The 14,509-nt window shown below is 39.2% G+C and overlaps 1 long non-coding RNA gene and 3 other non-coding genes across 18 annotated transcripts in view; all 4 read right to left on the bottom strand.

Annotated features, from left to right (window-relative positions):
• LOC123584324 overlaps positions 1-14,509 on the bottom strand; it is a 91,896-nt gene that overhangs the window by 54,867 nt on the left and 22,520 nt on the right. For 10 of the 15 annotated variants that reach the window (XR_006705329.1, XR_006705325.1, XR_006705320.1 and 7 more), the window contains 3 exons: positions 8,998-9,084; positions 3,111-3,190; positions 461-565 (listed from right to left, as the gene is read on the bottom strand). This is a non-coding gene — a long non-coding RNA (uncharacterized LOC123584324). Of the gene's footprint in view, positions 1-460; positions 566-3,110; positions 3,208-8,997; positions 9,085-10,715; positions 11,375-12,731; positions 13,269-14,509 lie in introns of those variants that run through there. The other 5 variants (XR_006705333.1, XR_006705331.1, XR_006705334.1 and 2 more) reach the window with 5 other exon arrangements.
• Positions 4,813-4,884, bottom strand: LOC123584687. The gene has a single exon (XR_006705636.1). It is a non-coding gene; the product is annotated as a small nucleolar RNA SNORD113/SNORD114 family (small nucleolar RNA).
• LOC123584680 lies at positions 7,654-7,725 on the bottom strand. Its single transcript, XR_006705629.1, has one exon. It is a non-coding gene; the product is annotated as a small nucleolar RNA SNORD113/SNORD114 family (small nucleolar RNA).
• Positions 10,811-10,882, bottom strand: LOC123584683. The gene has a single exon (XR_006705632.1). It is a non-coding gene; the product is annotated as a small nucleolar RNA SNORD113/SNORD114 family (small nucleolar RNA).

Raw genomic sequence — 14,509 nt, 5'->3', positions numbered from 1 at the left:
GTATGCTGTTTGCATATATAAATTAACCAACATTCTCGCTCCGTATCAGCTTCAATGGTCCACGCCTGGCCCTTTTACATTTAAAGATGATGCGGTGAGTAACCATGGGAACTTTAATCTTTCTCCACATCCAGAGAGACAACAATTTTGTCCATCTTCTTGTGTGTTTCTCCCTCAAGGAATTCATAGCTTAAATCTTTATCAATGGAGAAGTACTTAAATGCATTGCAACGCAAAAATAAAACACAATGTGAAGCAACCGTAAAACTGAATGAAACGTCCAGCATCTTTTTAATTGGGTTTTACTAGTCCTGCATCTGATTCATCCTAAATCTCAATTCGGGTCTGTGCTGGGCTCATTTGGCTTTATTTTTTAATATACTCATTGATTACTTTGAAAAATCCAAGCAACACTCACAAACCACCCTCCCAACCCAAGAATATAAACTCTGCTACTTACATCCATTTCTTCTGTCCTTACCCCCACAGTTTGCTAAAGCCAAGATCTTGAGCATTAGAGAATGATTGCTTCATCTGTGGTGTGTTCGCTTAGTGAAAATGCAGACTTTCAAGAGAAAGAAAGAGTCCATAGTTAGATTTTTTTTTTAAATGGAGGCTAGACTTGCAGTATTAGATCAATCATAAACACGGGTCATTTCAGAAAGAATGTCATCATTGCCGATGAATCGCACTCTTATTTATTGACTTATTTAACTTTTCTTTTTAAGCAGTACAATGAACACCAACATGAGAATAAGAACCATTATCTATCATAAATATCTGTCTACATACTCCCTATCCATAAATTTAACAACTCAGTGATTACTTTTAATGGACCTCACTTGTACAAAATTGGATAAATGTAAATCTTTGTTTTATGGCATATTCTCACCAATGAAGCACACATTTTTCTGATTTACGTCTACTGATTCCTTTACTTATCCGTGTATATAATTAGGCATAAAATAAATCAATTATCTTCCCATTTTTCTAAAGAATTTCTTCATGCAAATTTCTACGTACACCTGAAACTAACATTACACTGTATGTTAACTAACTGGAATTTAAAAAATATTTCTATGTGTACTTTGTCCAAAATGGAAGGAATTGAGAGTTCTATTTCTTTATCTGGACAACTTTTGCGTATAACGGGAGTAATCATTATCTTTGGTTCACAACACACATTCCTCATTGGCCCTTGCTCAGCCTTCTTTTGAATAATTAATCTACTGGGAAATGCACTCCTTTATTCCCTTATGACAAGATGTCAGTACCAATGAAAACCAAGGCACAGAACAGGAATATTAAGTATCCAGTCTACATGTTCATGGCCGATAGACATAAATGATTACTAAATCATCTTTTGAATTTTTTTAATTAAACTAGTGAATACAGTTATATTAATTGTAACCCTGGTCACATGACATATCCTCAGTATGGGTTCACATTTGGCCCTCTCTCAATAAGACAATATTTAAGCAATTGTTTATTTATGTAAACATTTTTTTTTTTGTCCTTCTTAATTAAAACCACCAAACAAAGAATCAAGGCAGCAACACGAACTCTTGGGTACATCTGCCCATACTGTCCTTATGGAAGGGCTCAGAGCTTTGATTCATCTATAGAACCTGATGTTTCAAATATACACTAATAATCATTTCTGCTTTATTACATAACTTCATAGCTCGTCCACATATGGCCCTCCTTATCTTCATTCATTTACACATTTCCTTATTCATTCACGAATTCACTTCCCTACGAGTTTATTTTATCCCTCTCTCTCTCTCTTTGATTTTATTTTTATTTTTTTGCAATAGTCCACAGATTTCTAGACGGGGATTAACACAATTCCGTTTACTTGTTTTTTCTATTTTTTTTTTAATTTCTTAAGTTTTTATTTAAATTCCAGTATAGTTAACATACAGTGTAATATTAGTTTCAGGTGTACAATATAGTGAATTCAACACTGCCATACGATACCCAGCGCTCATCACAACAAGTGCCCTCCTTAATCCTCATCACCTATTTCCCCTACCCGTCCCTGCCTCCCCTCTGGTAATCATCAGTTTGCTCTCTATAGTTAATTATTGTTTTGCCACTCTCACTCTTTTTTTCCCCCCTATGCTCATGTTTGTTTCTTAAGTTCCACACATGAGTGAAACCCTATGGCATTTGTTTTTCTCTGACCCATTTCGCTTAGCATAGTACACTCTAGCTCCCCCCATGTCCTTGCAAACGGCAAGATTTCATTCATTTTGATGGCTGAGTAATATTCCATTGCAGATCTATATCACATCTTCTTTATCTATTCATCCGTCAATGGACACTTGGGCTGCTTCCATAATTTGTCTATCATAGATAGAGCTGCTATAAACATCAGAGGGCCTGTCCTCCTTCAAATCTGTATTTTCGTATCCTTTGGGCAAGCACCTAGCAGTGCAATGGCTGGGTCGTAGGGTAGTTCTATTTTTAACTTTTCGAGGACCCTCCGTGCTGTTCTCCAGAGCGGCTGCACCAGTGTGCATTCCCACCAGCAGTGCAGCAGGGTCTCCCTCTCCCCACATCCCACACAATTCTGGACTCAGACTCAACCCCCACCCCAGGACTCACCATTGTCCTAAGTTTTGCACTCTTTTCCTTCAGTCCTTTATCCTTTAGGTTTATTGATACGCTCACTGTTCCAACAATAGAATCAATGCACAGAAATCACTAAAGCTCAAAAATAAGATCCTTAGATATCACTAAGATCTACTGATAAGCTCATTTCCCGTGGAGCTAATACATTACGTCTCTTTTTGCAGGGGCCTTCAGCGTAGGCCACGTGTTCCCTCTCACTGACTCTTGTGAAGGGATGAATGTTAAAATCCACAGTCGTGTAAGTATCCCTGAAAACGTATGAAACATCTGCCACCTTTTTAAAGGAGTCATCAGTTGCGCAGAATTGAATTACTCCTCATTATCTCTGGTTCATAATCTATTCCTGTCATTGGTAATGTACAGCATTCTTTAATTTTACACTCCTACATAGCTTTTTATTACTTGAAATAGTTCAGTGCACAGCCATGAACAAGTTCCCCTAACCAAGTACATAGACTTTGACTGTTACTCACCTCAGAATTTAATGCTCCTTACCCACAGAGCCACAGTCTTCACCATTAGATAGGATTAAATCAACCGTGGTGTCTTCATTCTGAGGTAAAAATCAGGCTTTAGAAATAATGAAAAAAGGGGCGCCTGGGTGGCACAGTCGGTTATGCGTCCGACTTCAGCCAGGTCACGATCTCGCGGTCCGTGAGTTCGAGCCCCGCGTTGGGCTCTGGGCTGATGGCTCAGAGCCTGGAGCCTGTTTCCGATTCTGTGTCTCCCTCTCTCTCTGCCCCTCCCCCGTTCATGCTCTGTCTCTCTCTGTCCCAAAAATAAACAAACGTTGGAAAAAAAAAATTTTAAAAAAAAGAAATAATGAAAAAAAACACACATTTAGGTATGTGTGAAAGATACTGATCGCAGAGTTCTCGATTAAACATAAAACTTGCTTCTTTTTGTTGGCTCAAGAATATCACTACTGTTTACTTACTCCATTCATTTTAAGTTTTTTGAGATTTTATTTTTAAGTCATCTCTCTACCCACCGAGGGCTCGAACTCACAATCCTGAGATCAAGAGACACGTGTTCTGCCGAATGCGCCAGCCAGGCACCCCTAATTTTAATTTTCAACAATAAAATGAACACCACTGAATCCATCGCTCCACTCACAACTCATAACTACGACTCTTATAAACATATCCGGGTACTTTACATAGCTAAAATCTACATTACCCTTCTCCATGGATCTTTCTTAAACCGATCGGATAAATTTAAATCCTTGTCTCACGGCATATTTTTAACAATGGTCCATGGTTGGCTCTGCTTAACTTATTCATCCATTCATTCATTCACTCATTCAATTACTCGTGGAATAATTTCACCTGTTGTTCATTATATAAAGGCACAGACAGTACCTTCACCTATGGTGAGCACAGTATAACATCTACAGATGTCAAATCACTCTGTTGTGCACCTGAAACTAATGTAACATTGTGTGTTAACTGCACTTTGACTTAAAAAAAAAAAAAAGAAAAAGAAAAGTGAATTAAAATGGGAAGCATCTGTCTGTACATTATACAAACTGGGAAAAGCCTGGCTTTTTAAAAATATAGATGCAGGAGTATAAAACAGGATAATCAGAGTCCTTCCTCACTGGTGTATGATTTTCACCTTTTAAATAAAATATGAATCCATTCATTCGGTTATAATAACATATAATATGTCATTGTTATAAGTCACTGGACAATGCTTTAAATAATACTAACAGGAGATCATATGCTCAGAGCAAACCATCTTGTCATGGGACCCATTCTCATGACTGGTCCATAATCTTTTTTTTTTTTCAATTAGATCTTCAATTATTTACCGATGCCAACCTGTTGCCCTTAATAAAATAAATCAGCAACCTGCCATCAATTCACAATGACAACATTCAATCTTGGGCATACTCTCCTATCTGCTCCCTGCTGAACAGAGTAAAGTCTACTTACTTTCCTAGACCTCATTACTTCAGAAGTGTTTCAAAACATAGTCTCATCATTAAACAATGTGTGGCTTTCCTCGTCCTCATTCACTCCTTCATTTCTTTCCTGACCAGGCATCATTTCATGTGTAATTAAAAATATCCCGCATCCTAGGAACACAAAACCTAACAACAGGATCCCGCCTATTCCCTTCTTGCTTGGTAAACACTTTCACCATAGAGGGAATGGCTACATTTCTTCTCGTAATGACATTAGAGTTACAGAGCTTAATCAAAATCTTTAATCCAGACACCCCAGGGTACTCATCATTGATCCAAACTTGGCATTTTTTTGCCTTCTTCATTCATACCTTCCTTTCTGGATCATTTTTGCGTGCATAAATTATAACACGGTCAATAGCCATGAATCACAAATGCCAAGAATAAGATGAATGGTTTTTACCAAGGTAAGTCTATCTGCGTTTGTCCCACGAAGCTAATACGCTTGATGCCTTTTTATTAGTGCACCTCTGGGCTGCACATAGGGATTGACAGCTGTTTCACATCAACATCATATTGGTAAGAAGTTTCTGCTCGTCTCTTTACGTACCCTCATTGTAAAGAGGGTGAAATAAACAACTATGAACCATCGTCTTCCCTCACAACTAGAACGATGTAATTTTCTCCATCATCCTACATCCCCCTCCCTCAACAAGTAAATAACCTCGAGCTTTAGCAAGGAAGGGATATACTTCTAAATGTACTTTGGTGCCAAACTAAAACGATATATATTATCATGTGGCCCTGAAAATGACTAATCATGAACGGTTCATAACATATTCATATCCTTGGCCAATGCTTGGTGTTCTTTAATTTTATATATATATAAATGTTTTATAGTTTACATATTATATATATAAATAATACACATTTACATATTTTATAACCAATTTTATGTTTATATATTTCATTACATATGTATTTATATATACTTATTACATATAAGTATATTTTATATATTTAATATATTTATTATTATGCTGTTATTAATATGCTATTTTAAATTTTGTACAATAAGTCCTTGGAAATTCATGAACAAACTCGCCAGAGACCAGGGACTGTAACATTTATGTTGGTCTCTATGCTCTTTACCCACAGAGGCAACAACTAAGATCTTCCCCGTTAGAGAATTATTCAGTTGGCTGTGGTGCGTTCATGCTGTAAATTAAAAGCCAATTCTAAACAGTCTCTATGAGATGTTTTTTTGGGTTTTTTTTTTGGTTTTGTTTTTTTTTTTAATTTTTTTAACGTTTAAATTTTTTTTTTCAACGTTTATTTATTTTTGGGACAGAGAGAGACAGAGCATGAACGGGGGAGGGGCAGAGAGAGAGGGAGACACAGAATCGGAAACAGGCTCCAGGCTCTGAGCCATCAGCCCAGAGCCCGACGCGGGGCTCGAACTCCCGGACCGCGAGATCGTGACCTGGCTGAAGTCGGACGCTTAACCGACTGCGCCACCCAGGCGCCCCTCTATGAGATGTTTTTAAGTGGACATGAGTTTCACACTGCCAAATTAATAACAAAGCTGGATCATATCACATTCTCATTACTGGTGCAAAGACTCAACTCCCTTCTATTTTATCAGCTCATTTTATTTTCATTCTTTAGCAATGTAGTAAATATCATTGAGTCTAAGACTCAACTCAAGAATAAAGCCTGGGTGACTCAGTCAGTTAAGTGCCCAACTCTTGATGTTGGCTCAGGCCATGATCTCACAGTCGTGGGATCGAGCCCCACATCACGGCTAGACGTGGAGCCTGCTTGGGATTTTCTCTCTCTCTCTCTCCCTCCCTCCCTCCCTCCCTCCCTCTGCCACTCTCCCCAATAAAATAAATAAATATTAAAAAAAGAAAGTTGAGGGGCGCCTCGATGTCTCAGTTGGTTAGGCATCCAACTTCAGCTCAGGTCATGATCTCCCTGTTGGTGGGTTCAAGCCCCGCGTCAGGCTCTGTGCTGACAGCTCAGAGCCTGGAGCCTGCTTCCAATTCTGTATCTCCCTCTCTCTGCCCCTCCCCCACTTGCACTCTGTCTCTTGAAAATAAATAAATGTTGAAAGGAAAGGAAAGGAAAGGAAACTGAGGCACCTGGGTGGCTCAGTCAGTTAAGCGTCTGACTCTTGGTCTCAGCTCAGGTCACAATCTCACAGTTCATGAGTTCCAGCCCTTCTTCGGGGCTCTGCACTGACAGCACTGAGCCTGCTTGGGATTCTCTTTCTCCGTCTCTGTCTGCCCCTCCCCAACTGTGTTCACACGCTCACGCTCCCTCTTGCTTGCTCGCTCTCTCTCTCTCAAAATAAATAAACTTAAAAAATAAAACAAAAAATTAAAACAAGAAAAGAAAATCTTTCTTATAAAAAAAAAGAAAGAAAAAGAATAAGGCTTATAACTTTTACATGGCAGAGAGAGAGAGAGGGAGAGAGAGAGAATCCCAAGCAGGGTCCATGTTGTGAGCACAGAGCCCGACACGGGGCTCGAACTCACAAACCACGAGATCATGACCTGAGCCGAAGCCAAGAGGTGGACGCTTAACCAACTGAGCCACCCAGGTGACCCTTCCTTCTTCTTAATGAAACCAACCACCAGCAAACTCCCAGCAATCCAGACTTACATGCCCATGTACATATAGTTGTGTGCACTCTTACGCTTCTGGACCTCCCGTGTGTTCTGAAGAGGGCAACAGGTCTTACCTATGTATTCTATTGAAACATGGTGTTAAACAAACATATCACCAGTAATACTTGTTCCATGACACTCACGTGTGATCATGTTTGTCTTCATTCAATTACACATTTATTTATTCGTGCATTCACTGATTCACTTACACCGATACAATGCATACACAAAAATCACTAAGACCCAAGAACCAGATCCCCAATGGGCTTGAACTTCTGCCCCGGACTCTATTCCCTTAGAGAGAATGACTAGGTCTCTTTTCTTTCTCTTTCTTTCTTTCTTTCTTTCTTTCTTTCTTTCTTTCTTTCTTTCTTTCTTTCTTTCTTTCTTCTTTTTGTCAATTCTAGTTCCTCTACAGTTAATACACAGTGTTCTATGGACCTCAGAGTTTAGGGTTTAATCAAAATTCTTGATTCATATACCCCAGAACTACTCATCATTGATCCAAGCTTAACATTCTTTTTCTTCATTTATTTATGTATATATCGTGTATTGACTGTTTATGCATTACTTACTGATTATTTCCTTCATGGCCTCACTGGTGCAAAAAAAAAAACAAATTACTTCCTATGAATCACAGAAACCCAGGGACAAGATCTTTGAAGATTGCAGAGAGCTGTGTACGAGCTTATTTCCCACAGAGCTACTAAACAAGATCTCTTTTTAATTGGACCTCAGTGCTGCACATATGGATTAATCCATAAACTTGCCATCCATCCCACCCACTTCACTGCTCTCTGCTCGCTCATCTTTCGCTTACGCTCTTCGTGTTTTGAAACTAGTGCCCTGAACCTACCATTTGACTCCAGAACTAGAATGCGGACAATACTTTCTAGCTTCCCGGGTGCTCCTTCCTCAAAGACGTAACAACCTAGATAGCTATCAATAGAGAATGTTCTTAAAACGGGGCGCAAAACTAAAACAGAATATTAAAGCAGCTGTGAAAGTCAAGGCAAAACCCTCAAACTTTGTTTTCAATGGATCGCAATTATACTGAAGTGGGCTAATCTTTTTTTTTTCTTTAACATGAAATTTATTGTCGTATTGTGTTCCATACAACACCCAGTGCTCTTCCCAACAGGTGCCCTCCTCCATACCCATCACCCGCCCTCCCCTCCCTCCCACCCCCCATCAACCCTCAGTTTATTCTCAGTTTTTAAGAGTCTCTTATGCTTTGGCTCCCTCCCTCTCTAACCTATTTTTTTCCTTCCCCTCCCCCATGGTCTTAAGATTCTCAGGATCCACATAAGAGTGAAAACATATGGTATCTGTCTTTCTCTGTATCACTTAGCATAACACTCTCCAGTTCCATCTGAAGTGGGCTTATCTTTTTTTTTACATTTCTTTCATTAGTTTTCTTTATTTTGAGAGGCAGAGAGAGAGAGAGCACGTGTGGGGAAGGGGCAGAGAGAGAGGAGACACAGAATCGGAAGCAGGCTCCAGGCTCTGAGCCGTCAGCACAGAGCCCGATTCGGGGCCCAAACTCACAAACCGCGAGATCATGACCTGAGCCGAAGTCGGACGCTCAACCGACTGAGCCACCCAGGTGCCCCTGAAGTGGGCTACTCTTAATCCATGGTTCATACACATTCCCAGTCATGTTCCACGTGCGGTGTGCTTTGATTGCATTTATGTGTCCACAGGCCATTGCTCCTTTGAAACAATCCCATGGACCACAGGAATTCCCTCCAAACCAAGAACACAAACTCTGTCACTTACATGAGTCACTTTGCTCCTTATCCATAAAAGTGACAGCCAAGATCTTCAGCACGGGATAGTGGATAAATCAGACTGGGTATGCTGACTCTGCAGAGTAACAAGCAGATTTTAGAAAATGGAACAAGCAGTATGGATTTAGATTTTTTTCAAGACACCTCAGTCCTACTGTAGTAGATTCATCATAAATCCCCCCTTTTTTTTTTTTAATTTTTTTTTTCAACGTTTATTTATTTTTGGGACAGAGAGAGACAGAGCATGAACGGGGGAGGGGCAGAGAGAGAGGGAGACACAGAATCGGAAACAGGCTCCAGGCTCTGAGCCATCAGCCCAGAGCCCGACGCAAGGCTCGAACTCACGGACCGCGAGATCGTGACCTGGCTGAAGTCGGACGCTTAACCGACTGCGCCACCCAGGCGCCCCCATAAATCCCTTTTTTACCATATTCTGATTATTAGCCCACAAATGGCCTTCTTACTTCCTGACTTCTTTAAGTTTTTAACGTTTATTTTTTGAGAGAGAGAGACACACACATAAGTGTGAACAGGGGAGGAGCAAAGAGAGAGAGAGAGAGAGAGAGAGAGAGAGAGACAGAATCCAAAGCAGCTCCAGGCTCTGAACTGTCAACACAGAGCCCAACGCGGGGCTCGAACCCACGAACTGTGAGATCATGACCTGAGCCTAAGTCAGATGCTTAACCGACTGAGCCCCCCAGGCACCCCTTACTGACCTCTTTAATTATAATGCATGTAATACAATGACAACTGCTAAACCGACAACCTAGTGGAAGAATTCAGAACGACACCTGTTCCATATTCTGTCTGTTAAACCCCAACCGCATAGGTCCTAGTCTAAACTGTCTTTTTTTATGGTTCTTCCTTGATAAGAATTTTATAAATTTATATCTTCATTTCTTGACATATTTTCATCAATGATCCCTGCCTGGCCTTACTTTATAAATCTATTCTGTTTTTTTATTTATTTACTCATGTAAAAATTTGTTCTCTTTTTTTTTTTTTTCAAAAAAATGCAAAATGGTCTAAATATGAAAAGTAATCATCTCTACACCCTTTACCCAAAGTGAGCAGAGCCTCAAAGAAACCCCTTTTACTTATATGAATACTGAAGGGTAGAACAAAAGTAATAATTATCTTCTTGTAATAACGTATTATCCTCACTGATACATGTTTGCCCTCTTAAATAATCTCTTCCTTGGCTCACTCATAATAGTATCCTCGATACTCTGTGAAACTACATCCCTGGACATACCTAAATAATACTAACATCTTCCCATAAACTCTATACCCGCAGAAAAACAATTAAATGGGTCGTTTTCAAAAATGATACTGATTGAGAATAACTCATCGAACCCTATCTCTCATTGGCCCATGCTCGATCTTCTTTAAGTACATCTGTAATCAATCATTTATTATGTTTCCCTTTCCCCCCTTTTTCTTAATAAAATTTGTAATAAAATTAACAACCACCAACCCAGAAGCAATACTGATACCTGCCTACATATTCCTGATGAAACGTGGTAAAAAAAAAAAGTCTTAGACTCTTAACCTACTGGAACTCAGCTCCTCAGAAATGTTTTGATAATAATTTATTTCTCATTAGGTACTCTCATAATTGGTAAAGACCTAGCCCTCGTTGTCTTTGTTCATAGATACATTTCTTTACGTACTGAAACAATGAGTCACTAATAAAAAGACCCTTACCCAAGGTGTACAAAGCCACAAGCAAGACACCTATACTCCTGATTTCTGCCCCGGTTCATGTCCCACCAAGGAAAGAAATTAGGTTTGTTTTTATGATAGACCTCAGAGTTATAGGGTTTAATCAAAATCCTTGGTTCAGACACCCCAGGGTACTCATCATTGGTCTAGGCTTGGGACTTTTTCATTTACTCATTTATTACATTTGTTTATTCATCCATCCATTCATTCATTCATTGACTAAAAATCACTTGTTCATATTCATAAATCACAACAAAGCAAGAATAAGATGTACGAATATTACTAATGTCTGTCTTTTGTCTAATTTCCCCCAGAGCTAATCCCCCAGATCTCTTTCTACAGTGGACTTACTGTCGCACATACAGATCAGCCATTCTTTCTGCAAACCCACGTTCATCATAACCCTGCGTGGCCCTCCTTTTCTTTAATTTGTTCAAATTTTAAAATACATAACAAAGAAAATCCAGGACCATCTCATTTTACTTTACCAGTAATTTTCCATCTTTACTTGTGTATCTCTCTCAACATGTTAGAAACCCAAATCTCTGGGGCACCTGGGTGGCTCACTCGGCTGAGCGTCCAACTCTTGAGTTCAGCTCAGGTCATGATCTCACAGTCAGTCGTGAGATAGAGCCCAGCATCGGGCTCTACACTGAGAGTGCAGAGCCTGCTTGGGGTTCTCTCTCTCTCTCTCTCTCCTCTCTCTCTCTCTCTCTCTCTCTCTCTCTGCCCCTCCCCCGCTCACACACACACACGCCTGTGTGCTCTCTCTCTCTCTCAAAATAAATAAACTTTAAAAAAAAAGAAAAGAAACTCAAATCTTGATCAATGGTGGAATGTGTAAATCAGGAACGGCAAAATATAAAATGAAATATTACAGAAATGTAAAGTGAATGAAGTGCCTCCTTTCACCTTTTTTTAAAAAGGACCTTGCTTAATACCCATCAATGTTAACAAACAAAAATTTAAGTTAAAAAATAATAAACAAACAAACAAAAAAGGACCTTGTGTGTTCAAAGTTAGATTAATATGAAATTTTGTTTCATGGCACATTTCACCAGGGCTCATTCTTAAGCCTCTTTACGTATTTGTCTATTTGCTTATTTATTATTTAATTTGATTAGTTATGGATTAACTCACGATTTATCTATCTTTGAGAAGATAATTAACAAGAGTAAATCTCCCTGCAGCCCAAAGTGAAATAATATGACATGAATCTATCTATCAACCTGAAATAAATAGGTTGGAGCCTAGACTTTTTGTTTTTTATATGGACACTGGTAACAAAGACTGTATTTATCCTAACCCTCGCCTTATGAGTTATGGCCATCACCGGTCTATGATGTGTCCCCTTTTAATTAACCGAACGTGTCATAAACATACTCATTCATTCCCTTACGATCCCTAGCTTGGAATCTAAAGAAACTGGTCAAAAACTCTCAATAAAACTAGTATCTGTCCACTTGTTCATTACCTACAGAGGCAACCAACCAGACCTTTGTTGTCATTTAATGCACTCAATAAATAAACTGGATTAATCATAATTCTTATCATGTGACATAATTTCAACATTGGTCTTCTTCCATTGTCTTATGTATTTCTCTTCTTTATTTCTTCTTCATTTCTCACATCCCTTTTTAACAAACAGACATCAGTGCTTTCTTTTCTTGATGGACTTCAGTATTTCAAAAACATATTAATAATAATTCTTGGTCCGTGTTACACACTCATCATCGGTCCATACCTGGCCTCTCTTTTCATTCATTTATACATTTATTTAAATGATCTACTCATTGACTCACTTACACAATAATAACATAATCAATACCCACAAGCCTCAAAAGTCTAAGATTAAGACCCTGCAATCTCTCTAACCTCTGATGACAGGCTCATTTCCCACAAAACTGAGACCAGGCATTTATTGCAGTGGATTCCATTGGTGCCCATCTGCATTAACCAACACCTTTGCTCACAATGCTGTGCTCACTCAGCACTTACCATGTTTCAGTCTCTTCTATCTAGTTATTTACTCAGCTACTCGTTCCTTGCAGGTCATTTTCCTTAAAAACAAAAACGAAACACAGCAGGACACCAACAACCCAATACAACAGCACTGATTAGTACACACATCTATTCATATGTTCATTAACCACAGGGATTAACCCCTGCACATCGTTTTTACGGTTCCGGTGCATCATAAAAAATTTTAAAATAATGCTCACTTCAATACATTAATAGTGTGTGCTTTTCCCTGTTTTTCCCATTTGTCTATTTACTTTCCACTGATCCATTCACTGACCAATAATAAATCAATATCCGTGGGTCAGAAAAACATAAAGGAAAAGATCCTTGACTATTGCTATCATTGGAGCATAGTAGTGCTGGCCAATAAAACATAATGCAAGCCACCCCTAAACTTTTCAGTTTTCTAGAATCTATATTTTAGGGGTGCCTGGGTGGCTCAGTCGGTTAAGCGACCAACTCTTGATCTTGGCTCAGGTCACGATCTCAGTTCATGAGTTCGAGCACCGCATCAGGCTGCGCGCTAAAGGCACAGAGCGTACTTGGGATTCTGTCTCTCCCTCTCTCTGCCCTTCCCCATCTCTCTCTGTCTCTCTGTCTCTCTCTCTCTCTCTCAAATAAAAAAATTAAAATAAAATAGTAGAATCTACATCTTTTACATTTTTAAAAGTAAAAAGAAACAGACGAAATCAGTTATAATTGTATGTTTAACCCAAATTTACTTAAAATGCTATCATTTCAACATGTAATCTATATGGGTGCCTGGGTGGCTCAGTTGGTTGGGTATCTGACTTCCAACTCAGGTCATGATCTCACAGTTTGTGAGTTTGAGACCCGCATCAGGCTCTGTGCTGACGGCTCAGAGCCTGGAGCCTGCTGCGGATTCTGTGTCTCCCTCTCTCTCTCTCTGTTCGTGTTCTCTCTCTCAAAAACAAAAAAAATTTAAAAATTTAAAAATAAAACGTGTAATCTATATAAACACATTTTAATGACATGTTTTACATTTTTTGGAGTGCATCTTCTAAATTTGGTATGTATTTTCAAAATAGATCAACATCTCAATGCAGACTAGCCACATTCTAGGTGCTTGGTAGCCACCTGTGGCTAGTGGCCACTCTATTGGATGGCGCATGTCCATAGGCTAATTTCCCACAGAAATAATATGCTATATATCTCTCTATAAAGGTCAACAGCAGATGAGTTTATCAACATGCTTTCTACATACCAATCCCACATTCATTACTGGCCTGTTCATACCTCTTTGTTTTAATTCATTTGTATTTCAAAGATAACACAATGAACTATTATGAATCCACCATCGTTCAGAATAGAAAACTGATAATATTTGTCCATCTCTCCAGAGCCATCCAGTTAACGGCATAGAGTTTTTATATCAATAGGGGAATGTTTAAAAAAATTTTTTTTTCAACATTTATTTATTTTTGGGACAGAGAGAGACAGAGCATGAACGGGGTTGGGGCAGAGAGAGAGTGAGACACAGAATCGGAAACAGGCTCCAGGCTCTGAGCCATCAGCCCAGAGCCCGACGCGGGGCTCGAACTCACGGACCGCGAGATCGTGACCTGGCTGAAGTCGGGCGCTTAACCGACTGCGCCACCCAGGCGCCCCAATAGGGGAATGTTTAAATCAACAGTGGGACAATATTTAATACTGAAACATTAAAATACCAATAACACAAGTAAAGGCTTCAGCATATTTTTAATGGGATTAAGTCGTATTGAATTGGATTCCCC

Source organism: Leopardus geoffroyi, chromosome B3, assembly GCF_018350155.1.
Source record: "Leopardus geoffroyi isolate Oge1 chromosome B3, O.geoffroyi_Oge1_pat1.0, whole genome shotgun sequence".
Classification (NCBI taxonomy): Eukaryota; Metazoa; Chordata; class Mammalia; order Carnivora; family Felidae; genus Leopardus; species Leopardus geoffroyi.
This window is presented reverse-complemented; position numbering and strand designations above follow the sequence as displayed.